At 52.8% G+C, this 27,421-nt stretch overlaps 1 protein-coding gene across 2 annotated transcripts in view; it reads left to right on the forward strand.

The window, feature by feature from the left end:
- Window positions 1–228: 228 nt before the first annotated feature.
- Window positions 229–27,421, forward strand: part of ELFN1 (extracellular leucine rich repeat and fibronectin type III domain containing 1) — a 103,772-nt gene continuing 76,579 nt past the window's right edge. Inside the window, exons 1-2 of one of the 2 annotated variants that reach the window (XM_064390034.1) lie at window positions 229–800; window positions 22,712–22,824. The gene's annotated coding sequence lies outside the window, so the exon portion shown is untranslated. Of the gene's footprint in view, window positions 801–3,589; window positions 3,805–22,711; window positions 22,825–27,421 lie in introns of those variants that run through there. The other variant, XM_064390033.1, reaches the window with a different exon arrangement.

The raw sequence follows: 27,421 nt of genomic DNA on the forward strand, positions 1-27,421 counted from the left end.
CGCCCCTCCGGGTGTCACCACACACACACATAAAGGCAGATGTCCCCAACACGGACACACACCTTCACAAGCCCTGCACACTCACAGCCCCTCTCTCACAAGGTGTCACACACACACAGGTGGTGTCACACACATGCAAGTGTCACAAATACAATGTGGTGTACACACTGCATTTGTGTACCGCGCAGTGTCACACATGCAGTGTCACAGTGTCACACACCCCGTGTCACACTCAGTGTCACCCACACACAGCCCCCAGCTCCCGGTGCCAGCCCAACCCTGCCGGCCGAGCCGTTTATCGCTCCGGGCCGTCACCGAGCCCCGGAGAGCTCTACCGAACCGTGCCGTGCCGAGCCGGAACCGAGCCGAACCGGCCGTGCCGAGCCGTACCGGACCGTGCTAGGCCGTACCGAGCCGAACCGTGCCGTGCCCCATCGCACCCCTCCACCCGGCCGGCAGCGAGCCGAACTGCGCCGTGCCCATCCCATCCCAGCCGAGCCGCGCCGAGCCGAGCCGTGCCGAGCGGAGCCCCCCGGGCCTGGCAGCGCTGCCCGGCGCCGCCTGCACGGGCAGGGCTCTTCGCCTGACGCAGTGAGGAGCTGCAGCCCTTCTCTTCTCGGAGGCCGGGCTCCAGCGCTGGGATTTGCTCGGCTCCGGCTGCGTTTCCCTGCCCGCCTCCTGCCCCCGGCCCGCCCGCTCGGAAGGGCGCGGGGAGCCGCAGCCGCGGGCGCGTCCGCCGCCCATCACCGCGCCTCGGGGCTGGGCGCGCCGCCGAGCGCCGGGAGCCGCCTCCGGAGCAGGTAGGTGCGCCCGCATCCCCCGCCGCAGCCCGCCCGGGCTCCCCCCGCCGCCCCCGACCCCGAGCGGAGCCCCCCGCTCCGCTCCGCTCCGGCCCCGCGCCCGCTGTCGCCCCGCCGCGGCGCCCCGCGCTGCCCGGGAGCCCCGCGCAGCCCCCGGTGGCCGTTCCGTGTCGCCAAACTTTCAGCGGCTGCAGCCCAGGCTGGGGCTCGGGCGGGAGGGGAGCGTGGGGCCGGCGGCGGGGGGAGCGGGGCGCCCTCCCCTCCGCGGGCGGGGAGCGCCGGGCTCGGCCGGGGCTGCTCCCGCTGTCCTTGTCCCCGGGCGAGCGGGAGGTCGGGACCGGAGCAGCTCCCCACGGCCGGGCCGGGGCCACGGAGCCGGGAACCCCTCCGGCCGCTCGGGCCGGGTTCCCTCCCCCGCCCAGGGGGGATCCCCACTTCGGGGTCTCCCTCCGCCCGAGCCGGAGCATCCCCTGGGAGAGCTCCTGTAACTGTTGCCGCCGGGAAGCCCCGCTGCTCCGGGGGAAGAGCCGGTGCCGCGGGCAGCGGCATGGCCTCGGGGGCAGGGGTCTTCCGCCCGGGCCGCCACAGCGCCGCACGGAGCGCTCGGACAGGGGAGACATCGCCCTCACCCCAAATAACCCTGGAGGCTGCGAGCCTTGGGGTGCGAGCTGTGGCAGAGCCGCTCTCCGGCTCTGCTCCCCCCGCCCCCCCAATCCCTTCTGCATTCCCACGCCGGCAGTTGGGACCTGCCTCCCCCCACACGCGCTCCTTCAGCGGCTATTTCTGTCCTCGCCAAACGCGCCGCACATACAGCTTTAATTAAAGAAAATTAGTGGAGGAGGGCGAGGGGGGTGTCCGTGCTCCGGAGAGGGGGACGGTCCCCGGGACCTCGCCGGGTGCGACTGCGGTCCCTGATGGCTCGGGGGAGGCGGGGGGCAGGTGCTCGCCCGAGAGTTTGAGCCGCTTTCGCTTGGTTGGTTGTTGTTCTTTTTTTTTTTTTTTTTTAGAAAAGGGTGGCGGCGGAGGTGTGTGTTTGTGGGGGGGTGGTACGGACACACGACGACGCGGGAATGTGTTCCTTCCCGGAGGGTGTGTTGCAGTTTTAATTATAATGACAGATGTTGCCGTAAAGTTCCGTCTCGGTTCCCGAATACAAGCAGAGCACGAAGCACCGGCAAACTCGCCCGTCGGACCGGGGCACTCGCCCGTCGGACCGGGCACTCGCCCGTCGGCGCAGCGGAGTTGCCAAAAATTTTTTTTGGTTACGTTTTAAACGAGGCTCGGCCGGGTCTGGGGTCCTCGGGGCGGTGCGTGGTACCCGGGGATGCCAGGGAGACGCGGGCAGCCTCCGCTCCCTGGGCAGGATCCCTCCAACCAGCCCAAACCCCCGGCCGTGCCCAGCTCTCATCCCTCTCCATGTGGAGCGTGGCTGCTCGTCCCGTGCGCGGCCGGAGCTGGGGAGATGCCGGGGCGCTCCCCCCGCAGCCCTCTCTTCCTCCAGCTCTCCCTGGACAGAATCCTCCGCACCTCCGCTCATCGCCGCCTTTCCGGCTCGGGCAGCCCGGGGGACCCGCGGTGCTGCCCACGTCCCGGCTGATTTGCAGCCCCGGGAAAGCCCGGCGGAGGGAGGGGACGGGGGGACTGGCATCACCGGGCTCCCCCGGGGCACAGCCGCCGCTCCCGCCTCCCCGGCCGGGGACTCGCCTCCCCCCGTCAGCTCCGCGCGTTCCGCCGCCGGTTCACGCTGGATTAAATATTTAGAAGTTTGCAGCGGTGAATAAAGCGATCGTTAATAGAAATTGATGGCACCGATGCAAAGGGGGAGGCACCGGCGGCGGGAACGGCGCGGCTCAACGAGAGCGGGCGGGGCGCTCCTGGGAGGGTTTTTAGGGGTTTCACCCCAAGTTAAGGGTTTAGCGCTCCGAGTGCTGTGGCAGCGCCAAAACCCGGGAGCCGCTCTTCACATTTCCGACGATGTCATTAAAAAGCATGTTTTTTCTGCCCTGCCTGCCTGGAAAGAATAAACTCCTGCTTTCTCAGAGACGAGGCAATCCGCTCGAGTTTAGCACCTAAAATCCCCCTCCAGCACCTCCCGCCGTGCTGCCTGACACCATGCAGGGCTCACACTCCTCCAGACCCTCCGGGTTTGCCGTGGCAGCGGGGCAGTGGGCAGCGGGGTGCTGCCGGTGGGGACCTGGAGCGTGTCCCCAGCACCCCGAAGCGCAGCGCTGGGCAGTGGGGGTACCAGGCTGGAACGGGGATGAAGTTTGCCCGATCACCTGGCGGAGCGAGCGGCCCCCGGGCTCGGGGCAGCCTCCGGAGGGTGGGGTGGGAAGGACGCGGGGCTGGCCGCGTGGCCGGTGAGCCCTGGCCCCGCACGCCGGGCTCCGGTGCCCGAAATCAGCGCTTCTGTCAGCGGCGGGGATGGGGCAGCGCTCGGAGCGGGATGCGCAGGCAGCGGGAGAGGAAAGACGAGCTGGAATAGGATGGAGGGGCGAGCAGAGAGGGAAAGAAAGGGCGAGGGGTGCCCGGGGAGCGGCCGGGGGTGCGTGCCCTCTCCGCAGAGCGGCTTGGCGTGGGGATGGGGAAAGCGGAGGGCAGAGCGGAAAGCCCTGGGGCCGACCCGACGCCCCTGTTCCGGGTGCCAGAGACTGTCTGTACCCACCAGGGCGGGTCGGTGCCGTGCCCACGCCCGCCCACGCCCCTCACCCCGCGCTGGGGACGCTCCCCCGGGCCGGTGCTGCCCACGCGTGTCCCAGCCCGGCCGCCGCTCCGGGCTGGGGCAGCGCCGCTCTGTGACAACAGAAAGTGGCTGGAAAGGGGCGAGGCGTCACACGGTCTGCCTCCGGGAGGCAGGGAAAGGCTGAGGGACCGATGGGAAGGCATGAATGAATGAATCTCCATAAAGAGCCCCAAGCAGCAGGGAGAGGGAGAGAGGAGGAGGAAGGAGAGGAGGAGGAAGAGCCGGAGCAGGGCAGGCAAGCAGCAGACGTGACGCCGGCAGGTAAGGGGGTGCCGGTGCAGCACGGCCCCGCGGTGCCCGGGATGGCAGGATGGGGGGCACAGCCAAAGGGGGACAGGAGCTACCGGGACCCTGCATGGGTTTGGGATTTTTTTTTTAGGAAGCATGTTTTCCTCCTGACTCCTTGCAAAATGTGGAGTCCCTAAACTTCCTAGGACTCCTTTCCTCTCCCGGTACTGCCGCCCCGAGCCCGCCGGCTTTGGAGGGTTCCGGGCTGAGCCCCGCGGCTGGACCCGCTCCGCACCGGGGCAGCCCCGAGCCGGGCCAGCCTGCCCGGCGGCAGCGCCACTCGGCCGGGCAGCTGGAGTTACATTGCCGGGGACATCCAGCGTCTTCCGAGTCCCCTTTGCTTTCGGGGCTCAGTGGGGAGCTCCTCTCCCCCCGGTCTCCATCCCCCCTCGGCGCTCCGTCCCTGCCGTGGTTACATAAGGCAGAGGAGCCCGTGGCCAGCGCTGACGCGGGCCGGATCATCGGGATCGCACCCAGGGATGCCCAGAGCTGAGCTCAGCCCCGTCCTGCTGCTCGCCATCCTCGATCGCTCCTGCCCCGCTGAGCCGCCCGCTGCCTGTCCCTGCCTGCTGCGGGGACCGTGCTGCACAGGTCCTGCACACAGACACCCTGCCTGCCCTGCCCTGCCCTGCCCTGCCTGCCCTGCCCTGCCTGCCCTGCCCTGCCCTTGGCTCTCCGCAGATCTGCCCCGCACGGGAACGCGCGCAGCCCTGGCAGCGCACAGCCCGTCCCGCGGAGCGGCTCCCGCAGCTGGGCCCGCGCCGAGGCGATGCACAGTGCGAGTGTTTGCCCACAAACACAGCGCTGCGGGCAGCACACGGGCCACGCTCCCGCACACACGGGGGCCGGTGCTGGCCCGGGGCCCGTGCTCGCCCGGGGCCGGTGCTCGCCCGGGGCCGGTGCTCGCCACCGGCGGCACGGGCGTGCTGGGTGCTCTCGTCCTGCCGGCCCCCAGCCCGGGCAGGCTCTGGGAGCTCCGCTGGGAACGCTGCAGGCCTGGCAGGGCAGCCCCGGCTGGCTGCGGTGGGCAGCTCTGCGGCTGCCCGCAGCTTCCCCCTCCCTGACCGAGGTGCTCCGAGCAGGGATCGATAATGCCTTTCTGATTGGCTTCAGTTCCCCATTCAAAGTCACTGCATTAGGACTTGATTTTTCTCCCCTTTGACTCCTGGCCAGATTAGATTGTGAATTTGGCTGATTTCAAGCTACTGGGGGATGGAAGAATCATACAGCGAGCGAGAGAGAACTGAAATATCCTACAGGATCCCCTGGAGGGGAGAGAAATCAGGTCTAGATAAGAGCTTGTTCTCCCTGTCTGGCTAATGCTTCCCTGTTTGATGATCAGAAAACACAAGATCTAACCTCTCACCAGGATGCTCTAACTATGAAAGGTCAGGCTTTTGGCTTGTTCTAGGTGCAAGGTTTGTTACTGTGAGCTGTGGATTATGTATTCTGGTTCTCCTGTCTATGCTAAACACAGGAGTGCACAATGCATGCAAACAGAAGGACGTGGTCAGTGCTTCTGAGGCTTAGGAGTTGAGCTCTGGGTGTAATGCTGAGCTTGGAGGAACTGTGATGGGGACAGGGCACGAGGTCCATGCCCTGGAGAACCCAGAGCTGTTCCATCTGTTTGTCAAGTCTCAGCCCCATCCTTGGGCAATTTTTTTCCAATATTTATTTCTCCATGTATGTGCTGGGGATAAGTGAGTGGGTTATGTCAGTGAAGCCCTGCGTTCCAGAGGGACACGGAAAGCAGCACCCAGGAGCATCCCAGCCATGCTGGTCGGGGTGCTCCTCCCTGCTGGCTGCTCCAGGACCTGGATTTCATGCTGAGAAAAGCCCCAGCAGTAGAACATCACCTGCAGCATCCCAGCTGCCAGCACTGGCTGTGAATTTGCATTAGCTCCAGGGGAAGAAAAAGCCTGGGATTATGTGGTTTTTCAGCAAAGGGCACTGGGAAGTCTGGTGGGGCAGAGGGAAGGAGCTGTTGCAGGGCAGTGAGGAGCCTGAGGAGGAGAGGATGAGGGGCTGGGGCTTGCTGCAGGTAAGCTGTGCTGCTCTGGGCAGTGGGGAGGCAGCTGTGGAGTCACCAACAAGGCTGTGAGGTGCAGGGCTGAGGAGATGGGAAGCTACTGTGGAGGCTGTAAAGGGGGCATGAGCAAGGAGCACAACCTTGAGCTGTGTTTGGCATGATTTCGTGCAGCTGCTGGATTTTCTCGGTGTTGCAAACCCAGGGCTTGGGGAAGGTTGGAGTGAGCCCGATGTCAGGACAGCCTTGGGGTGGAGTGTCTGGTGTGGGGAGATGGAGATCTGATGGCCAGCAGTAAACTGGGCCCAGAGGAGGCTGATGAGGAGGAGAGGAGCTGTGTGGAGCTGCATGGGACAGCTATGGAGTCACACACTGCCCAAACTGTGGGTGAGGAGGGAGGCAGAGCTGTGAAAGCAGGAGGTCTGTGAGAACCTTGGGGTGAAGGGACTGGAGACCCTGAGCCTTGTCCAGAGTTCAGAGCAGTGCCAGGGGCTCGGTGAGGAAAAAAAGGACAAAGATTATGAAATGATTTGTGTGGTGTTATTTGGCTGCTTGAGTGGGGAGTGTATGTACCCAGCATGAGGGTTATCTCAGTCCCTGAGACATCCCTGTAGTAGGAGCAAAAAATAATAAATATCAAAGAAAAAAGTTGGGAGAGATAGCTCCAAGTGAGGGGGACCTGGAGCCTCCATGGACCACGAGGAGCTGGGGCAGGAGGGTCTGGGCGAGGTGGCACTGAGGGTGCAGGGGGTTTATGAGCCTGGGTAAGGAAGCTGGGGAGGAGGAGATGGGAGTTGGTGTGGTCATGGCGGAGCCCGTGAGAAAGCTGCATGTTTGAAAAACCACCTCAATAAACAAACCCAAAATGCCTATCTGTCAGGGCAGGCTTAAATCTGTTGTTTGGGCTTGGCCTCTGCACTACCTGGTGTGGTCCCCCATGCAATGTGGGGTTAAAGGCACAGCTAAAGATGGCCCAGTGGCTGTAGAACCACTGTCATGAGGAAAGCCCTCAGCTGATGGAAGTGTGGACAGCTCCCTCAGGGAGCACAGCATCCCACATTTGTGCCCTGACAGCCCCTTGTCCTCTCTGGGGACTGATGAGGGAGAAGTGGGGTCTCAGAGCTGTGACCCCTGTTCCTGCTGGGTGGGGTCCTGCCCCTCTTGGGGACCAAGCCATCAGGGGATTGTTCTAACACACACATTTGATGTATTCATGGCTCAGAAAAGCCAAATTACCACAACTCTGCTGGCTTTCCCTACCCCTCTCTCCTTTGTGCTTAGAGGGATTCAGTGGGAAAATCTCCAAGATCTGGGGTTTTTTTTTTCTTTCCTATTCCAGCATTTCTTTATGAGCTGGACAAGGGCAATCTCTGAACTCATTCGTATTTTTAAATCTGCAGGAATAAGTGTATGGAAATGTATGTGTTTTACTGTATCAGCTGCTATCAGCTTTTAACTTTATTACAGTAAGTGCAGAGTTTTCGTGGGCCAAACTCATTCATTGGATTTAATGGAGTTAAACTGCAGGCAGATTTGGCTACTTGTTTGTGTATATCTTTGTAAAATGGACAGGCAGAGATCATAAAATTTTATACTCTCTATGGCATCTTTTAGGGAAAAGTCTTCCAATATGTTTTATAAACAGCATACATATTTTGCTACAGTGTATGCTCATACCTAACACAAGGCACTTTAGTGCTGCTTCTTTTTTCCCTTTCCCAGAGCTATATGTATGCATGTGAACTTGGATTTGCCTGCATTATTTTCTCTTGCTCCTTTCCTTAAAAGAGTCTTTAGCAGTTTTTAACAATTTAACTGGATTTATTTCTTTCTTTTTGGTGTATTTGTGTCTCTTCCTAGAAATGGTAATAAGAACCCTAACCCTTGCTCTGAAGGGCTCAGAATGAGGGAATAATAATGTTTGTAAAGCCTCTTGCTAAATACCCAAAGCACTCCTAAACCATGCCAGCTGCAAATGCATGATCTCAGGGCATTTCACAGGTGCTGTGATATATTTGAGGGGCTGACTTTCCCCCCGCCACCCTTTTCCCTGAGATACTGTTTTCTTCTATTTTCACAGTGTGATGATATTGATTTCTTGACCTATTCTGGGCTGGGTTTAGGTCCTGCACGTGCAGGGCCTTTCCCAGTGTAACATGGGGCAAACCAACACTTGAAGCTGTAGAAAAAATGTATTTATAGGAGATGGATTTATTTTCTAATGAGGTATTTGATGTTTTTCCAGGCTCTAAACAAATTAGACCCAGATCTGTGGCTGCAGGGCATTGGGAGGGGAAGTGGTTGATGAGCTGAGCTAATTAATTGCACTTACTTATGACTTATCAAATGGTGATCACCACCCCATATGGAGCACTTGAGTGTGTGGAATTGAGGAGAGAGGATATTGATATGTGGGATAAATGTAAAGCAGTGGTCAATGGCAAGGACATAAATAAATCTGGAGATTCTGGTGACATTAAAATAAATTGTGGGTAGTGAGGTATGAGAGAGACTTAATGTCAAAGGAACCCTATAATGCATTTATATTCCCACTCAGGATTTGCTGGGGCTTCTAAATAATGCATTAATTCAATTACACATTCTTAATTAGTGTTTTCTCAAATTGGAGCAACATCATTAATTTACTGCGTCATATTTTTATTTTGCTGGTGTGGTGAGTTTCATTTTCGACTCTTTCCCCTCTCTGGTTTGTGAGACTCGTAACCCTCAGCTCTGATGCTTATGCCACAAGCTGCAGCTTCTTTGGGAATACCAGTTTTCTGTATTATGATTTTTTAAATATTTTTTTTTTACACTGACAGGCTGCACAGCACTGGCCTGACCCCGTAATAGGAGGAAGAGGGAGAAAAAGAGCCCAGATCTGAAGCAGCTCCTTTTGAATGCTGAGCAGCATCTGTTCTCCGTAGAGCAGGGCGATCTGCAGCATGCTGGGGCAGGATTAGGCCCTTTGGGCTCCCCCAAATGGGATTATTTGATTTTTTTTCCTCTCTGGAAACTCATGGCACCTGCAGGGATGGGTGCTCCCTGTCCCTCTGGGGTGAGTGCGACACACAGGGCTGCTCGTCCTGGCTCTGTGCAGGGATGGGGGCACCGGGAGCTGTCTGTCACCCCGTGGGGCTTGTCTGCCTGCTTCTGCATGGGAAAGGTTGAGGGACAGCACCTTTGCTGCTGTGCCCTTCACTGCTGTGTCTGCAGGGAAGATGTGCTCCCGAGAGCTGCTCCCATTTGTTCTTGGGCAGCTCCTGGAAAGCAGAGCTGGGTCAGTGGCACATGTGCGGGTGGGTGCTGGTGCCAGGGCTCTGGTCCTCGCCACAAGCCAAGCTTGAGGTTAGCACTTGCTTAAAACAAATGCATTACCTGGTTTATTCAAGCTGTAGGATGGTTCAGGGAGAGCAAAGCAAGCCAAGACTGCTCCCTCCAAGCGACGCCTTCCAGACCTGCGCTTGTCCCAACTTCGCAGCGAGCAGTTTGGGCTTTTCTACCCCCCACCCCATTTCTCCCTTTTAATTTTTGTCGCTGGCTTTGCCTCTCTTCCCCACCCTCTGCCCACGCTCTGCTCTCGCTCGGAGCGAGCGGAGCAGCCTCCAAAGCCCCATTCATCACCGCCCGCTCGCCAGGCACCGGCAGCCGCCGCTCCATTGATTGACTGCGGCGCGGAGTGAATCTAAAATCATTACGCTCCTGAGACAGCTTTTAAATATGAGGAAAATCAAGTCTGTTAAGAAGCCCTTGTGAAAGGGTGTCTCCAGCCAGGGAATTCCATGTGGCACCCGGTGCTGTTTGGATCCAGAGGAGGCTCTGCTGCTGTGGAACTCACGGGTGTCCCTGTGTGAGCCTGGACCACTCTGTGCTGGTGTGATGAGAGTGGGCAGGCAGCTGCTGGTGGAGAATTAAGTAGAAATATTTCACTGTAGAAAACACTATTGTGTAAAGCCATCCATCTGCTGCCTGTCTCATGCTTTGCATGAATTAATGAGCTGATTGATTAGGAGAACCTTGCAGCAGCCGGGTGAGAGAAATGATTCTTGTCCTCATGTTACAGGTGGGGGGAGCTCAGAGGTGCACAGGTTAAGATTAAGGTTTCCAGGTTGGGTTGGGTTTTTATGCCGTTAGTGAAGATTATGGTTGAGACATTTGTCTGTCTTGTTTTACTGATTGATTAGTCTTATTTTTTTGATGTATTTTACCTTCAAGAGTGATTGTGAGAGCTTGCTGTGGCTGCGACTCAGCCCCAGACAGTCTTTCTCAGGATCTGATCTTCCAGTGTGTTTGTGGCAAAACAGCGAAGGCTGCTGCAGCTCTTGGCTGTGGTGTTTGCAACCAACAGTCTCCTTTCTTTCTGCTAAGAGAGACTCTCACAATTTCTTACAGCATTGGCTGTTTAACACACTCTCCTCTTGCTCCACAGCCTTTACCAGTCAAAGCTTTCTGTGGACACCCCCCAGTTCCTCACAGTATCTCTTCTGGCCACCTGCAGCTGGCAGAGGCAGGTTACTGATGGCTGATGCATGGAGCATCCCTCTCCTCCACGCTACGACCAGTGCAGCTTTTCAGGAACGGAGCATTGAGCAAATGTCACTCCACAGCCCCAAAAATCTATCAAAGGAAATGACAGTGGCTGTAAGCATTAATCATCCCCTATCATCAAAATAAAGTTGTTGCAATGGAGAATTGTCAAAGGATAAATGTCTTAACTCCAGCTCAGTGCTGGTTCTTTTAATGCTGGTGGTTCACCAAGCAGGAGATGGTAGCTGTGTGGCCCAGGGGTTCATCTTGTGACATTATTAATTAACCCTTCCCTCTCCAGGATAAACAGTGGTCAGTCTGGTAACCAGGAAAAAGTCTGGGACACTTGAGAAGCTGAAGTAGTTTCTTTTCATCATTGTGCTAAGAAATTTGTGCCTGGCCTGGAGTAAAAGCAGGGGTGTGTGGAACAGCACTGTAGGGGCACTTCCCACTCAGCCTTCTGAGCTCTCACTGCCCCACAAAAGAAGGATAGATTTAAAGATATGGGGTAGGTACTGTTAAAGTAATGCAAAAAAGACAATGATTAAAAAAAAGGTATTAAACATCTGATTTGCAGTGTAAAAGTACCTGTTTCTGCTTTACTCCTGCCAAAGGACAGGGCTGGAAAGCAAACCCTGTAACCCTCGTGGTGGTCTCACCTGCTCAGGGTGAAGCAGGTACAAAGGCTGATGTGGGCAGACATCAGGGGTGTGCCAGACACAGCTTCCATCAGGACCAGGGGGGTGAGGGATGGACTGCTGGTGCATTGCCTCCTGGGGGTGAGGGGGGCACTGCAGTAATGCCACTTCCAGCCGCTGTCTCCCAGGGAAGGTGGTGCTGAACAATGAATTGCAAGGTCTGGTGTGCAGCCCAAGGGGGATGGAGAGCTGCTGGAAATCCCTTTGTGTTTAAAATCTGGGTGTTCAAGCCAGTCTCCTGCGTTTTCTGGCACCACTGAACTTCTCTGCTGCCTGGGCTTGAGCCTGTGTCCGCAGGGGCTGCAGGACCTGGCCCGGGCTGGGGACAGGCTGAGCTTTGCCAGCTGTGCAGCAGAGCAGGACAGTGAGGGGCATGGAGTGCAGCTCTGCCCCTGCCCAGCTCTGCTGAGCAGGCAGTGGGGCTGGAAATGAGGGTGCACACAGGGTGGGTGGGGATTCACACCTCGCTGAGCCCCTCTGGTGCTGCTCAGCTGTCCTGGCTCCTTTTGCACATTGTCCATGGAAATGCTGGAGCCTGGGCTCAGGAATAATACAACTGCTTCTGGAGAATGTCTACCACAGAGGAGCAAGGGGAAAACTTCAATAAATCAACATGTTTCACCCTCTGTCCCAGTTCACAAAGGAGAAGAAATTGAGCTGTGGAGTTTGTGTAGCTGCTTCATGTATAAAGAAAAATGGAGAAATAAATCTGTGGGATGAGATTCTTAAAGCTTCATTAGAAACCATATAGTCATTTAGGTTGGAAAACAGCCTAAAAGACAAAGTCCAGCCATAATGCATACAAGCAAAAATGAATATCACGGCCACATCCAAGTTCAGAGAAGTTTATCTCATTGTTAATGTATGGGTCAGTTTGTTAATCTTGTGATTCACTGATGGACTTGATGATCTTGGAGATATTTTCCAATGTAAATGATTCTGTGATTCTCCAACAGTTTTGCAGAAAAGTCCTCTTCTATATTAAAATCCTTTCCAGTTGTGGACTAGCTTGTAGGTTCTGTAATACCACATTGTCTTTAAGAAAAAGCCCCAAACTTTCTGCATGGCTTTTCATCCTCTCTGTCAATAAAGAATGGATGATTCATGTTATGATTTTTTTTTTTGTCCATTCCAGTCCCAGTCTTAACAGAACAGCCATAAAACGGCATCAACTTGTATAACCCTTAGGACAGCACACTCTCTTTTGCACTGGAACTCTTATATGTGGGGGTAAACAGAATAACACACTTCATTTTAATGAGGCTGGCTTGGGAATTAAGTGTGTGTCACTTATTGATCTTGCTTTTTCTCCCTATTTATTTTGAAAAGTTGCTGTCTTTATTTTCAGCAGGTGAAATCTGAAGTGTTGTTGCAAATGCTGCCTAACTACTGTGGTTTAGGTTGCAAGCAGCTCCTCGGAGCCAGGGCTTGTGGGGTCCTGGAGGTGCTGAGTTACAGGTAACCTGTCCTGCACACAGCTTGTAGACAGCCAGGCATGGGGACCAGCAGGGAAATGACCTCCTGAGCTGGTCAGGCTGTCTGTGACCATCTGAGAGCCCCTCACCTGTCATCAGAATTATATCCAGAGAGCTGGCAGCTGCATTCACTGGGTGAACCTGAACCAGGGTTATCTGGGGTGTCAGTACCAGAGCCTTGCTGGGACCAGGTCCTTCAACACCTGCTTCTGCACCACCCACAAGACTTCCTTGCTTTCTTTGTCCTTAGTTTTGCAGTGCAAGGAAATTTTTGTTTAATTTTAAACGTTCTCCTAAATCTTGGTGACGGCAGATTGACGTAAGCGTGTGCTGGATCAGGGCCTGCTCTCTTATGCATATGGATGTGGACACAGCTGTAAGCCTTCTCCATCTCCAGGCTTCTGCAGGGAAGGGAGAGATCTTCCCTCCCTGCCCATGGGTGTGTCCCCTCTCCCCCTGCACCAGGGGCAGCAGCTCTGGGTGCCCCGGCCTTCAGTGTGAGAACTGGGGGTGAATTTGGGTAGAATTTCTGGTTGCTTGGCTCAGTCATTGTCCATCAGGGTTGCTGCTGAAGCCTGTGTGTGTGCAGCCTGCTGGGACACCTGGGAGCTGGGAGAAAACCTCTGTGTTGTGGCTACATCTTCCTTGGACCACACAAGCTGGGAAATTCCTTCAAGCCTGGTGCTCTTGAAGGTTTTGGGTGGTGTGTCAACACATCAGCAGCAGCACTGCATGTTGGCCATGTCTTGTCTGCCAGCTTGGCCAGGATTTTGCTTTTGTTGGTGTCACCAGCAGCCAAAACGTGGGGTGGGAGCAGCAGCTCCTGAAAAGGGCAGCACACACAGGCTGGGGCAGATGGCAGGGCAGGTTGTGTTCATCCCAGCTGGTGAAACGCAGACTGGAAAGCCCAGGCTCTGCATCTCCTCGTGTGTGACATCCCCTCAGTCACACCACGGCCCATAGAGAGCACAAGCTGCTTCCTCATCCCACTGCAATATCTACAACATCCATGGAGCTCCATCCATTTACCAGCATGGATTGTGCCCATGGAGCTCCTGAATCAGCCTGGATGCAGCCTGGTGGAACTGCAGGGAGAATATTGAAGGAAAAAAAGGTGGTGGAGAGAGAGAGCAAGTCAGCCCAAGTCTGTTTATGGCGATTCCATCTTATTTAAAAGGGATAGCAAAGTATAAACCATTTAAATATTTCATCTGCAGAGGAGCCCTAAATGAGTTTGTACTACATGTGCATGTGTGATGAATGAGTGGGGATGGCAGCAGGAGCAGCAGTGAGCACCAGCCCTGCTCAGACCCATGTGCATGGGGGGAAGTGGTGCTGGTTAGAGTTTTTTACTTCAAAAGGGAATTAATATTTTATTCTTTTGTTGGTGGAAGTTATCGCTGTCTTAACAGGTTGTGTCTGACTGTCTGAAGACAAGGGCCTCATCCTGCTCCTCAGTGCCTTCTCCTGCTGGGTGCCTGGTGACTCTGGAGGATGCTCAAAATAGCCCCAAATCAGAGCTGTGCCTGCCCAACCTTGTGGAGAGTCACGAGGTCACTGGTGTAACTGGGAGGAGAATTTGTCCTTCTAGCTTTAAAAATAGCTGTGTTTTCTTTAATGGCATTTTCCTTGGGGCAGCCAGGAGCTTGCAGGAGTGCACAGCCCAGCTGAGGTGCTGCTGAGCGGGAAGGGGTGCCAGGACACCCAGTTAATCTCATTTCTAAACCACATTTGTCTCTAAAAATGAACCAAAGCAAGCTGGATTTCTTCTTCCTTCCAAAATTTTTTATTTGACTGGCTTCCTAGAGCCAGATTGGTGATGTTTCCTCTGTGAAAAATGCTCTCTGGTATAACTAAATAGGATTCTGTAATCTCCAGCAGCTGAAGTGTTTAGTTAGGGTCCAAGGGTGGGTTTTTTTCATTCCAGCCCTGTCTGCCCTCACCCAAGTGTGGGGTTTCTAGCGATGAGCGATTTGGGGCTTATCTCTGGGAAGTGCCGTGAATGCCAGACCCATGCTTACACAAGGAGAGAAATGCATGAATTTTTCCACATCAGTAGGAGCTGGAGATTTTGCTAAAGGTGTCTCCAGCTGCAGGGAGCGAGATACGGCTCTGCTGGAGAGCTCCGGAGAGGCAGAACTGAGTAGAAAATTTAAATGTGGATTTAATGCCTCAGAAAGCCATCTGTAAGGGAAGGGGCAGGTGCTGGCTGGCTCTTGGCCATGCAACAGGTCACTCGGGCTGGCTGGCTGTGAGCTGCTGGAGCTCAGGCGTGGTGTTTGATCTGACTTGGGAGGTGTTCATTAGGAGCCCTGGGCTGAGGCACAGCCCAAGGCCAGCGATGTCCCTGTGGGTGCTCTCCATCCACTGCTGGCACAGGGTCCGGCTGCATCAGCTGCTTGTGCCCCCATTTTTACATGGAAAAGCTGCATTGAAGGGTGTCAGGACCTGGGGTGCAGATGGACAGACTGACCACAGCAGGGCAGAGGATGCAGCTGCCTTCCAAATTCCAGCCTCTGCCTGTGCATGCTGAAGGAAAAGCAAAAGCAATAAGTACAATGTGTTTGCTGCTGTTAGGTGGTGAGATAATGGCTGAACCTCTTAGCTGATACTGCACAGCATTTTGTGGAGTTACAGGGTGCCTTGGTTAAACCCCAGCTCTGTGTGGACTGAGAGCTGCACCTCCTCGTGCTGCTCATTCCCTTGTGGCACAGAGGCTGTGCTGGGCATTCTGCTGTCCAGGGCAGGTCTGTGCAGAGCAAACCCACGCTGGGAGGGAGCATCACCTGTGCCCTGCTCAGTCTCTCAGGGCTCAGGACCATCCGTGCTCACCCCACCACAGCAGCGTGGTGGTCAAGGTGCAGCAGTGCCCTGTTTGGGGGTCCCTGCAGCCCCCTGTGCCCCCAGCACAGCCTTGCTGGCTGCTGCCCTGAGCATCACGTCAGCCTTGCCCCTGCCTGTGCCCCCTCCTCACACCCACCGTGGGGTTCTGTTGCCCAGCACGTAGCTGGTGTCAATTTGTAAAACAATACTTCAGCATTACCCAGTGAAAACACAGACAGCATTGTATAGCTGGGAGCAACATTGATTGAAGTGATATTTAATCCAAGGAAAATACACGATACATAGTCTAGGATTCCTCGCTTATCCATCATATAATGCAGTTCATGGGGATTAAATATCCCTCCTGTAAAGTTGGTTGAGATCAGTGTTGTTATTTGTTTTGCAAATGATCCTGACAGTGATGCTGAGAGCTATTGATTACCAATGGTTCTTTAAAAATTACTATTATACTGCAAATTACAAACCTTGGGGGTATCCAGTTATATGATAATGGAAAGGCATTGGTGTGTAATGACACATGCATCATAACAAATTTGCTCTGGCTATATAATGGAGATTGAAAGGGACATGATTTATGACCAACAGGATTAGCTGCTTGCCATGATACATCTGAGGTAACATGACAACTGTCTGGTTGTTCATTGTGGCAAGAAGTTCTGATGATTGGAACAATTTAAAAATAAATAAAGGAAAAAAAAAAGGAAAATCTCCTCTACCTTTCCATTTAAAATACGTAAACCACTCTTCTAATTAATAAATAGCAAAACCCCCTGCATCACTCTCCCAGGAGCATCCACAAAGCCCTGCACAGGTGCAAACCAAGGCTGCCAGTCCTGCTGGAACCCCTGGGTTTGCCTGGAAAGCCTTCAGAGCTTCTGGCCGTGGCTGTGATGGAAGTGCAAACAAGATCCCCGAATCTGCTGGGAATTTCAATGCATGTGTGCCCTTGAAGCCAGTGGAGGACACTCGTGTTGAGTTGTGTGCTCTCATCCCTGATGATGAATGCCTGATAACACAACTGCTTGTCTTCCAGGCTCTCCTGGTGTTTCCCAGCTCCCTGGCTGAGGACTGAATACTTGATGTGTTTGAGTGGAGCCTGAGGGCTGCTTCAGCCCACGGTGGCTTTAGCAGAGTCACAGGAGCCTGGGACAGAGCTGGGTGCTGTGACCTTGCCCTGCCATCCTGGGATGGCACAGAGGGCTGCTAGGAGGATTTTGCATTCAGGAAAGTGTGTGGTGTGAAGGTTAACTCTTGTGCTCTGGGCATGCTGCAAATACCAAATGCCAGCAATGCAAACAAACCTTTTCCTCATCAGCCAGCTGATCCACAGTGGAGCCCACAGGCAGCAGGGCCTGGGTCTGTGCTTCTGGGTTAACATGCTCAGCTGGGCATGGTGAAATGCATGTCCAGGAGCCAGTGCCAGCAGAAACTCTTGTAAAACAAAAGGGAGGGAAAAACAGTTTCCCTTCTTCACCAGCACCTTCTCAGCACCTTTTGTCATGAAGTTGTGTATTGCACTGAGGGTCCCCAGGCTGCCAGTGTGGAGAAATGCCCATGGACAAGAGTCCTCTTCCACAGGCACTGCTTTACTTTTGCCCTGTGCTTTTTTATTCTTTGGTGCTGCAATAATAGGGACACTTGCCCAGTAATTTCTTTAAAGAATTTTAGCATTTGATAACATGGCACTTCAGATGGAGGAGAAAAAGAGATGCATGGTTGTTTAGGTATTATTCTGCAAAACATCTGAATTTCCAGCTCCAGCCTCCCATGGATCTCACTAGATCACCTGGAAGTGGGATGGAGGAAGTTTGAATTAATAAAAGGCAACTTGGAGCCCACATGCACTAGAGGTTGGTGGGAGGTGAGTGCATCCCTGAGCACGAGCAGCACTGTGCTCTTACCCACCTTACCCAGAGGAATTACTCCCTCTGCCTGAAGTGTAGGCAGTGTCCTGGGATGAGGCTGCCAGGCTCCCTCCCAGAGTGAGGAGAAGCAGGGCTCTTTGAGACCACACCACAGAAGCAGTGTGTGCTATAAAAATCAGTGCAGAGTAAAAATCTCCTCCTTGTGGAAGTGCTGGCCCTTGACTTGCAATAAAGCACCTGTGCTTTTTCCTCAGCCCAAGTCCTCTGCAGGCCACCATGTGCTGTGGCCTGCTCCTGTGTGTGCTGTGCTTCAGGGTGCTCAGCAGCTGCAGAGATGCTGTTTGTGATCAGGGGAGGGGCACGTGCAGAGGGGGCTTTTTCTGTCCAATAAAAATGAAATCCCAGCATTTTGTCAGCACATCATATATGAGAGTTTCTGCTTGTGGAGACAGAGAGCTTTCCAGAGGAGCTGCAGTTTCAAGGAGGGTGAAGCAGGAGGGAGGACTCTGGGTCTGTGCAGTTTCTTTTTTGAAGCAGGACTTTTGCCAGTGGTGGCTCAGTGGTGTTGACTTTGTCTGGACAAGTCTTAGAACTCCTCCCAGGGTGGATATGGGTGGGGGGCTGACTGCTCAGGTTCCTGCCTTCTGGGGGAGCAGAGGTATTTGGGGTACAGGTCATGGGCTTCATCCTGTGTCTGCAGACCCCGTGTGAGATCCTTTGGCACTTCAGAAAGAAGGAGGAGCTGGAGAAGTTGTAGGGCGTGGAGGAAAGGGCTGGTTTTGGCTGTTTGTTCATCTTCTTTATCACTCCCAGCTGAAGCTGGGTCAGGGTACAGAACTGGACAGGAGGTGCCCTTACCCAGAGCGTGCCTGACCTCTGCACAGATGTGCACAGACATGAGTGTGCTCAGGAATGATGTTTTTCCCACCATTACCTTTGTAGATGACCTGACCTGATGTCTCTGATCCAGGCCCTCCCAGGAGGGAGGGCTCTCTTGCAGGAACTCTTTGACTGGCAAACACTTCACAGTGGCTCAGGGGAGGCTGGAGTGGGAGGAAGAGAGCCCTTGTTCCTCTCAGCTGCTCTGGGTTGGGTGGACCTAAAAGTAGCAGACATGAATGCAGATGTCATTACCTTAATGCTTTGTGTCACAGCTGGAGTGGGACATTGTCACATGTATGGATTCTGGGAGGTCTTTTGATCCGGCATTGTATCACATTTTAAGACAAAAATCAGTGTAAAGTGGTCGTGGTTGAGCTGTGTCCTCCAGCCCAGTATCTGGCTGCACAAGTCACTGAGTCAGGGTGCACAGCAGCAAAGCCATGCATAATTCAGGAGGGACCTCTGGGTGGCACAGGGGACAGAGGGGCCACTCAGCTGTCGCTGCACTGTGTGAATTAAGTTGGTTGGGTGAAGGTGGGGAGTCCCCCCTGCCCCAGAACACTCTGGGCAGAACCTGCTGTCCTTAGACCAGCATCACTGGGGCTGTGTTGTGTGAGACACACATTGGGGCAGGATTTGCTTCTCCTTGGAAGAGTTTGTCTGGAAAATGTGGGTATACAAGCATTTCTGGGTGGAGTACCCCACCCTGGACCACTGCCTGTCCTTATGTGTGTGTCAGGCAGCCCCTTCCTGCTCTGAGGGGCAGAGTGGGGCAAAGGGAGCCTCCGGGATGATGTGGCCATGGTTTAGAGAAGTTTGTAAGGGATTTGGTGACAACTTAGGAAAACTTCCTCCCTCTCCTGTGTGCTAGTGATGACTTTCCACTTTTTTTCTCTGCCATTGTAATGAAAGTCCAAGTGCCACACAACTGCAGAGATCCTGACATTGGAGCAGCCAGCATGCACCATTTCTCTGGAAAAAAGGATCCATCCAAATGGTTCCTTTATGTCATGCTCTAATTTTGCTGCTGTTGGTTTATTTTTGTTTTTGGCTTCTTTTATTCACGGTATTCTTAAAACTTCCCTTTCAGGGCTTAACAGCTTAACCATTTCAAAATCATGCCAAGCGGAAATGTAGCATACGATTTTCTCACTAAACATTGTGCTGATCGCTCAAATGTATTCTGGATTTGTGGAAAAGCTGCAAAAAACTGGGATGAAAGAGAGTGAGAATTAGCACTCAAATGAAGAGCCAGGTCTTTGCATGATTGGGAAAGGTCTGTGGAAGCAAACAGAGTGCTCCTGGTTGCCTTCTCGCTCTGCAGCATCCCACACTGGCATGGCTCACAGCAGGATTGGTGGGCAGGCAGGTGGTGAAGCACAGGTCTGCAGTCTTTAAACCTGGGTCTTAGTCCTGGCTGTTGGTCCCTGATATCTGAATTATGCCCCAGGCTCTGCTACCAGATTCCTCTCTGGGCTTCAGCAGCTCCTTCAGTCTCTTGGGCCTCCCTCTCTTCTTCACAGGAAAGGGATTATAGTGCCAAAAATAGCCTATTTTCCTAGGTGGGCCTCTTTGTGACTCTCCTCTGTGAAATACGTCTTTCTCCCTGTTCCTCCAAGTGAAATACAAAGGAGATGTGATTCACCACCAGTGCTGATGTGCCAAGGCAGCAGCAAAGCTGCTGGTGTGCAAAGGAAGCTTTGTACCTGCACATGTGCCCTTCTGACACACAGATCCCCTGCCTGGGCTGGTGGCTTCCTGCTCTGCTTGTCCTACTGAGTAGCTGGAGGATTCAGGGCAGAAATGGCCCTGCTCCTGGTGCTGATGGAGCACCTCTGATGGGGGAAAATGCCACTTTTCGGAGGTGAGGTGGGTGTTGTGTGATCATACCCTGTCCTGTCCTGTGAGAACTGATTTGGGATGGGTCTGTTGTGAGTTTTGTTTGGCTTTTGCTCCTGCAAGGAGCTGCATTTTCCCAATGAGGAGGAGGGCAAGGTACACATTTGGAAATGCAGACTTTCTCTTGGAACTAAATTATCACCATCTAATGACTGCTGTGGCTGCTGCTGAGCAAACCTGGGCTCCTGGGATGATCACAGGGGTGCAGACTGGCACAGGACAAGTCAGGTTGGTGTTGCAGAGCTGGGAGGCTTGCTTTAGTCCTGCCTTTCAAACACAAGGGTAACAGAGTTATTTTTTTGACATTTCTGGTTATTTATGGTTGCTCACGTTAGAAGATCTTTGAGGGTCCCCACTACTTGCAGAAAATGCCTGTGGGACCTTGAGCTGTGGAGCTGGGCTGTGGACCACAGCTTACAGATGCTCTGAGCTGGAATTTGCTCTTTCATTACAGCTCTCAGGCTTGTGAGGTGGAATGAGGGACAGCTGATGAATATTAGTAGCTTTAAAATTAATATTGCTCTTTAGAACATTTAATCTTTCATTAACAGTGAATACAATACACGCTGGGGTGCCTGCAGACCAAGAAACACTCAGGTTCCTGCAGTGCTACAGCTTGGGCAGCTGTGAGTTCTGTGAGCAAGGGATTTTCCAAATCAGCAGAGGATGTGAGGAAGGGCTCAGTTTGATTTCCAGAAGTCTCATCTGTGTAAATCCTGGACAAGGGACAGGCAAGACCCTATGCCCTGCTGTGTGTCTTTGAACAGTTCCACATCCCTGCTTACATCAAAGACCAAGAGCTGAACGTGGCCCCTGATTTATTTATAATATTCCTGGGAAAAGGAGGGGCACGTGGAGGTCTCTAGAAGCAGAGGTGAAAAGCATGGCCTAGGTACAACAACAGTGAGGGTGCAGATTGTGGACATGAAGTGAGACAATCAGTGAGAAACCAACCACAGTTTGAAAAACCTCAGGATGCCGGAGAAAGGAGTAGAGGGATTCCTCAATTTGTCTCCTTGCCTCTCCCAAGTAAATCCTTTCTGGCTGATGTGGTTGGCATATGCAGAGCATCTTGGCTTGGTGCTTCAGTGGATGGTCTCCAGCTGGGGTGACAGCTCAGAGCTGGGAGTAGGGAAGCATTAGGGAGCCCAGGGGGCAAAATGTCTTGCCATGATCTTCAAAGAACAGGAAGGAAGAGGATTTTTTCTGTTATTGTTCATATTACAGGAAATTTCCCCACTCTCTTTTCAGTTAATAACCACTGGGGCAAGAGGCTTTCCTAGCTCCTAGGGGAGCAAATCTGAATAAACCAGTAACAATCATGTTGTTGAAGAGTGGCTCCTCTTGAGTTGTTTTTCCACTGTTTGGATAAATAAGACAATAAGAAGAGATGCTGAGATAGTTGGCAGAGAAATGGATCCCCCAGGAGATTGGGGCAATGTTGTTTATTCATGGGAGCTGCCTGTGCATGAGGGGTCAGTCCTGAAGTTCTGTTGAGAGAAGGGAAACAAACATTCTCTGTTCTAGCACTGGGTTCATTGCAAGGAGGTATGCCAGGGATCATTAGTGCCACAGCCACCATGATCTTTTGCTCAGATTAGCTTTCTCTTTTTAAGGCAAAAAAAAAGAATAATGGCAGGTTCCTGTTAGATCAGATATGGACAAAGTTAATAGCAGTATCACAGAGATTGAGGTCTGCAAGATTAAAATGTAAGAGGGAGGAGAAATGATAGCTTTGGCCCTGCTTGCTGTTACAGCAGCCATGTGAATAAATGACTCTATGCAGATAAGCAGGGCAAAAATAAAAGGGATGCTTAGGACGAGATGGCAAAAAAAAAAAGGGGAACTAATCAGCAGATTCAACCACTGTAATAATGCAGTAAACATGGAAAATTACATTATATTAGCTCCTCTGCTTCCCCTTGTAGACACTAGCCACAAAGTCATCAATAGGTGATTCCCTGTGAAGGTGCAGTGCAGCAGAATCTGGAGCTCTCTGCTCCTGGGGGAAGGCCTGAGTGATGCTGAAGGGGAAAGTTGACTTTTGAACTGCCTGAGGAAGAAGTGGCTCAAGTGGAGCTGTGGAAAATCTCACAGCTCACCGAGTTAAAAACCTGCTCCCAGGAAAAGGGTGGTCGGTGTGTTTGTCCTCAGTGCTCAGGCAGCTGTAGGGTTCGTGCTGAGCCACAGCTTAATTGCAGTCCTGGGATGTTCCCCTGATGCGGGAGAAATTGGTCTGCTGCAGATTTTTTTTTTATATCTATATATTTCTTTTTTAACTAGTGAACTGATTTCCATTTTGTTCAATTTCTCACAAAGAATGACAAGTAGCCACTGCAGCTTTTCCCTGCGTTCAAGCAAAACCAGCATGTAACATTATTTGCAAATTAGCTTCATCCCTCTGGCTCCCAGTTAAAGCAGGAACTGCTTGGTCCAGAGTTGCTCCCAAAATATCCATTTAAACCATGTAATGATTCTGACTCTCTCATGCATAGTAGATGAAAGACGATCCGCGATTTATTTTTGAAGCTTTGAACCCCAAACATGGTCAATCATAGAAAAAAAGATTAAAAAAGGAGGAAGTCATGATAATGCAAAGCTGGGAGAAAAGCAGCCCTACACTTCACAGTAAAATCCGTTTTCTTTGCACTTTTTTATTAACAGCTTCAACTATGATCAGTGCATAAATCTACCTGCAACACAGGATGTTGGAAAATTACCGAGAGACAGCAACGTCCTCCCTGCTGCTTGGTGAGAAAAGAAGGATGCACCTTCAGGTATGGGCTGGAAAATTGTTTCATCCTCTGTTCCCTATTTGTGTTGCACTAAGCTTGCTCGTTGCATTGATTAGAGGGGGGAATAAGGTGTTTGCAAGAGGGAAACTTCAGAAGGGATTCTCTAAACGTTTCAAACCACAGATAAGTGTCTGCCTGGGACCTGCTCTGCACCCAAGCAGTGCAAGGCTCTTCAGGCTCTGCTGGGGGTTAATGGTGGCGTTTTGTCCTGCGTTTGCTGTTGTTCTTTCCCTACCCCTGTGGAGGCTTTTGATCCTCCTTCTTAGTGAGAACCAGATCAGCTCTGCTCTGGGTGCCCCCACAGCCTCCCAGGAGGAGCAGCTCTGCTCTGGGTGCTCCAACAGCATCGGGAAGCAGAGCACAGGCCCTGTCATTCCCTGCTCCTGGTTCAGGGAGGATCAGCTCCTCTCTGGGCTCTCCTGCAGCGTTGGGAAGCTGAGCACGGGCCCTGCCATTCCCTGCTCCCAGTTCTTGGAGGATCAGCTCCCCTCTGGTTTCTCCTGCAGCACTGGGAAGCAGAGCACGGACCCTGCCATTCCCTGCTCCTGATTCTTGGAGGATCTGTTCCTCTCTGGGCTCTCCTGCAGCGTTGGGAAGCAGAGCACACTCTCTGCCATTCCCTGCTCCCGGATCACGTCGAGCCGCGCATCCGAAATTGCCGCTTCCCTCTCCCTTCGAAGGGATCCCATGGAGGGCTGAGCAGGATGAAGCTGCGTTGGCTGCTGCTGCTCAGCAGCCTTTTTAGAGCAGAAGCAGAGCTAAGCACTCCTCCTGGGTTTTCTTAATCCAGCCTCAATCCATGCACTTCAAACAGGAGCCTTGTTTTAGGGCTGTGCTGAGCGCTCGAGTCTCCCAGAAAGCTGCTCTCGTGCCTGGAAGGGCCAGCCAGAAGCCAAAAAGCTGGTTTTACTCTCTTTTGAAGATGATGGAAATTGCTCCCCATGAGCAGGGGAGTTTGGAGGGGAGTTGTGGTTCCCAGGACAAGAAAAGGGAGGGTTGGTGACTTTCTGAATGTGGATTTTTCTGACAGTTGTCTGATGCTTTGGGCTCATCATGGACAAGCCACTGTCCCTGAAATCCAGCATAGCAACTAGATTATAGCTGTCACATCCATCTCCCTAGGGAGAAAAAAGGGTTTTTCTCCCTAGGGAGGACAACAGAGGCCAGTTTAAGACATGCCAGCCTTCTCCAGCATGCTTTCCTAAATGTATGTTTTGTAGCAAACGACGACCTAAGGGCTACTTAAATCTTGGCAACTGGTCAGCACTGTGATGTTGCAGGTTTCTCATTTATCTAGGTGGGTTGGTTGCTTGTTTTGCCACCTGTGCAAGTGGTTTGAGGAAATAGTGGGAATTAGCTCATCTGTCATCTCAGTTTATAGATGCCTGTCCAGTGGGAGTCGTTGTTTCTGGTAAAGCTCTTGCCTTCATCGTGTCCATCACTTCTGTTTGCATTTCCCTTATCACCACGTTTGCTCCCTGCAGTGACCTCTGGGGACTTGAAGTGGACAAATTGCTGTTGCTGGGGCTGGCTTTCACCTGGGGCCTCTTAGAAGGTGGCAGTGTTGTGAGCATTGGGGTCCCCAGCATGTGACATGGGCTCTGGAGGAAGCCTGTGGTGGGACCTGATGTCCTGGGCATTCCTGTTGGAGTGTGTCTGTGCTGGTGGATAAATGGGGTGGAGTGAGATGTGCTGGGGTCAGAAAGGAGCTGCAGATTTCAGGACTTGAGTAGATCTTTGATGCACTGATGTGTTTCATGGATGTGCTGGCCAGCACCAAGGCTTCCTCATCTGAGGGAATTACTGGCAGTCTTAGAGAGGCAGCTTAGGTTGAGTTGTGTCTGCTGAGTGGTGCTGGGTCCTGTCTGGATGTGGATTAGTTAAACAGATAGTTCTGTACGTATTTTCCAAAGGTGAGGAGACACAATAGAGGATGGCTGTTAGAAGGGGGTGAGTGAGAACTGCCCTCCTGTTGCAGTGTCACCTTTACGCTGAACTTTCAGGTGGATTTCCAGACTTCTGCCACCTCTGCCTTGGCTGTGGTGCCCCATGAGCACTTTGCACCACATTGATCTCTCCCTAGTTTTTCCTTTAGCCTCCTCCTGCATGACACACACTGCACAAGGGTGTGACACCACATGCCAGGAGACACCATGAAGGTGGGGTTTGCTCCCTGCAACATACTGCTCCCACCCTGCATTTCTTGGGAGAACTCTGGCATCCTGTCAGGCCATGGGGGAGATGTTTTTTACCCCTTCCCACATGCATGCATGCCTTCCTCCCTGCAGGGAAACCCGAGCTGGCACAGGACAATGTTGGATGATGCTGCACATTCAATATGAGGATGCTCCTCTAAAGCAGGATGAAGGCTGAGAGTAATGCCTTTTAATGTTTCTTCTCATAATTATCCTCTTAATTACTCAATGAAATGCCCAATAAAACAAATCACTATAATTTCTATTTTATTCCCTGCCTTTTGTGGGTTATTTAAGAGTGCAGGATACATTAAGGAGGCACTTTCTCATGAGGGAATGCTTTCCAGTAGACGATACTTGCTAAATGGTTTTATGTCCCTATCCTGTGTGTTTCATCCTCATTTTCCATGCCAGTTTGCTAATTACCAGAGGCACTGGGAAGCACTGCCTCCCTTGCTGCCGATCTCTGCTGTGATGAAGTCACAGCTCTGAGTTTGTGACATCCCCATGGCAACGGCCCATGATGTCACTAGCGGGGATTACAACTTTGCAAAGCATCCAGGCACAGGCAGCCGGGCTGGAACTCTCTGGCTCTCACATGTCTTTAAATAGCAAGAACTTAAACGCAGGGAAGTCTTTAAGAAGGCTTTAGATTTCCCTTTTTTTACCCTGAAGGAAGCGAGGCTGTTGATTGCAGGGCTGCCACCAGCAGTCGTGTCCCCTTGTCCTGCAGCAAGCCCGGCTCCCTCGTGCAAATGTGGGGTTTGCTTGGGGGAGCTCAGTCCTGCAGTGACCCTGGTGCAGGATTCTGTGGCCAAGGGCTGATGTGTTGGGCATCTCCCCAATGTCCCTGGGGGCTGCAGGTGTCCCCAGCCCCATGCAACTCCCTCTTGCTCTGTACTTCTTGCTGATAAAGTGAACATAAAGCAAACCTGGGCACCATTGATCCCCACAGCCCACGTTTCACTCCCTCTAAACTGCTGGCTCCACTGGCTTTCTTCTGTGCTTTTTGTCTAGTACTCCTAGTATTTGCATAATGAGACATTGTTCATGCACAGGCAGTGAGGGAGGAAGATTCATGTGTGCTTCTCTAGCAACAGGAAAATCATGTAATAACCACACTTTATTTTGTACCTGGGGAGGAAATCCAGTTTCCACGGCTGGTGCCACAAACGGTGCAGGGTGTGTGAACACACAGCCCCAAAACTTACACAGAGCAGCCACCTGGCTGATATTTATGTATCTTATTTAAACAGCAGAAGCAAATCAACCAGATGGAAGAGTCAATCTCTTTATTTTAGCTTTTCTAAGGTAGGAATAAAAATGATATTTCAAAGGCCAACGTGTCTCAGCTGAGCGGTGGTGGGGAAAAGCCGGTGCCGCAGAACATACTGTCCTGTCTCCTGCTTCCTCAGATCATAACTTCTAAGCTGGATTCAATAGAAATAAATGTTCAGTAGTTCCAGTGGTGGCCTTTGGAAATGGAGCTAATGGAACAAGACAAAAAAATAGTTACAACATTTTGACAAGCGCTTAAATGTTTAATGCTATGCACGGCACAGCCCAGCCGTGGGGAGGTGGTGGGTGCACCTGCAGGGAGCTGTGCCCCTCGTTAGCACGACAACGAGTCCTCCCACAGACACAGGAAATTAAGCAGATGCTGTTTGAGCTGTGTGGTAGTAAACAGGCCGAGGGCAGCTGTGGCTTTGGCAGCCCTGCACCGTGCAGCAGGTGAAGGGCTCGGTGGCCACACGCTGGAGCTCCCCGGAGGGAGAGGAGGGTGGCCAGTTCTTGGAGAAAAGCGGTGGAGGAGAATGCACAACATTACCCTGAGCTGAGACAGGGGAGATGAAGAGGCTGCAGTGATTAAATTGGATCTACTGAAATCCTTCCAAAGCAGGCTTAGGAATTAAGAGCCATCAATGTCACATTGAGGGTCACTCGCTGCAGGACACCTCCGGCCTCCCCCCATGCCTCTGTTTAGCCCCATCTGAGCCTGAGGAAACTCATCCTTTGTTTCAGAGCCCAGTTGGACATTCCCCTGTGCCACAGAACAGTGAATCTCAGCGAGGAAGGCCTCTAAGAATCCAGTTTGTCTGGAGAGGAAGGATTAGACTGTGCATGGCCAGATTTGCTCTGAATTCAGGTGTCATCAGGGATTTAATAACAGGGGAAGGTGTTGGGGACAAAAAGCATTGAACAGGCTGGGCTGACAGGGATCTGCTGGCTGGTCCCCTGGCAGCAGCAGTGAAGGAGAGAGCCCAGGAGGTGTCAGCTGGTGTCCCCTGTGTGTCAGGGATGAGGTGTTTTGCTCCCTGAAACGATTCTTACCATGCTTGTGGGACTCGACTGAAGCCACCGTGCTGTGCTGCAGGCTGGTCATG

The sequence above is a fragment of the Passer domesticus genome, chromosome 15 (genome assembly GCF_036417665.1).
Source record: "Passer domesticus isolate bPasDom1 chromosome 15, bPasDom1.hap1, whole genome shotgun sequence".
NCBI lineage: Eukaryota > Metazoa > Chordata > Aves > Passeriformes > Passeridae > Passer > Passer domesticus.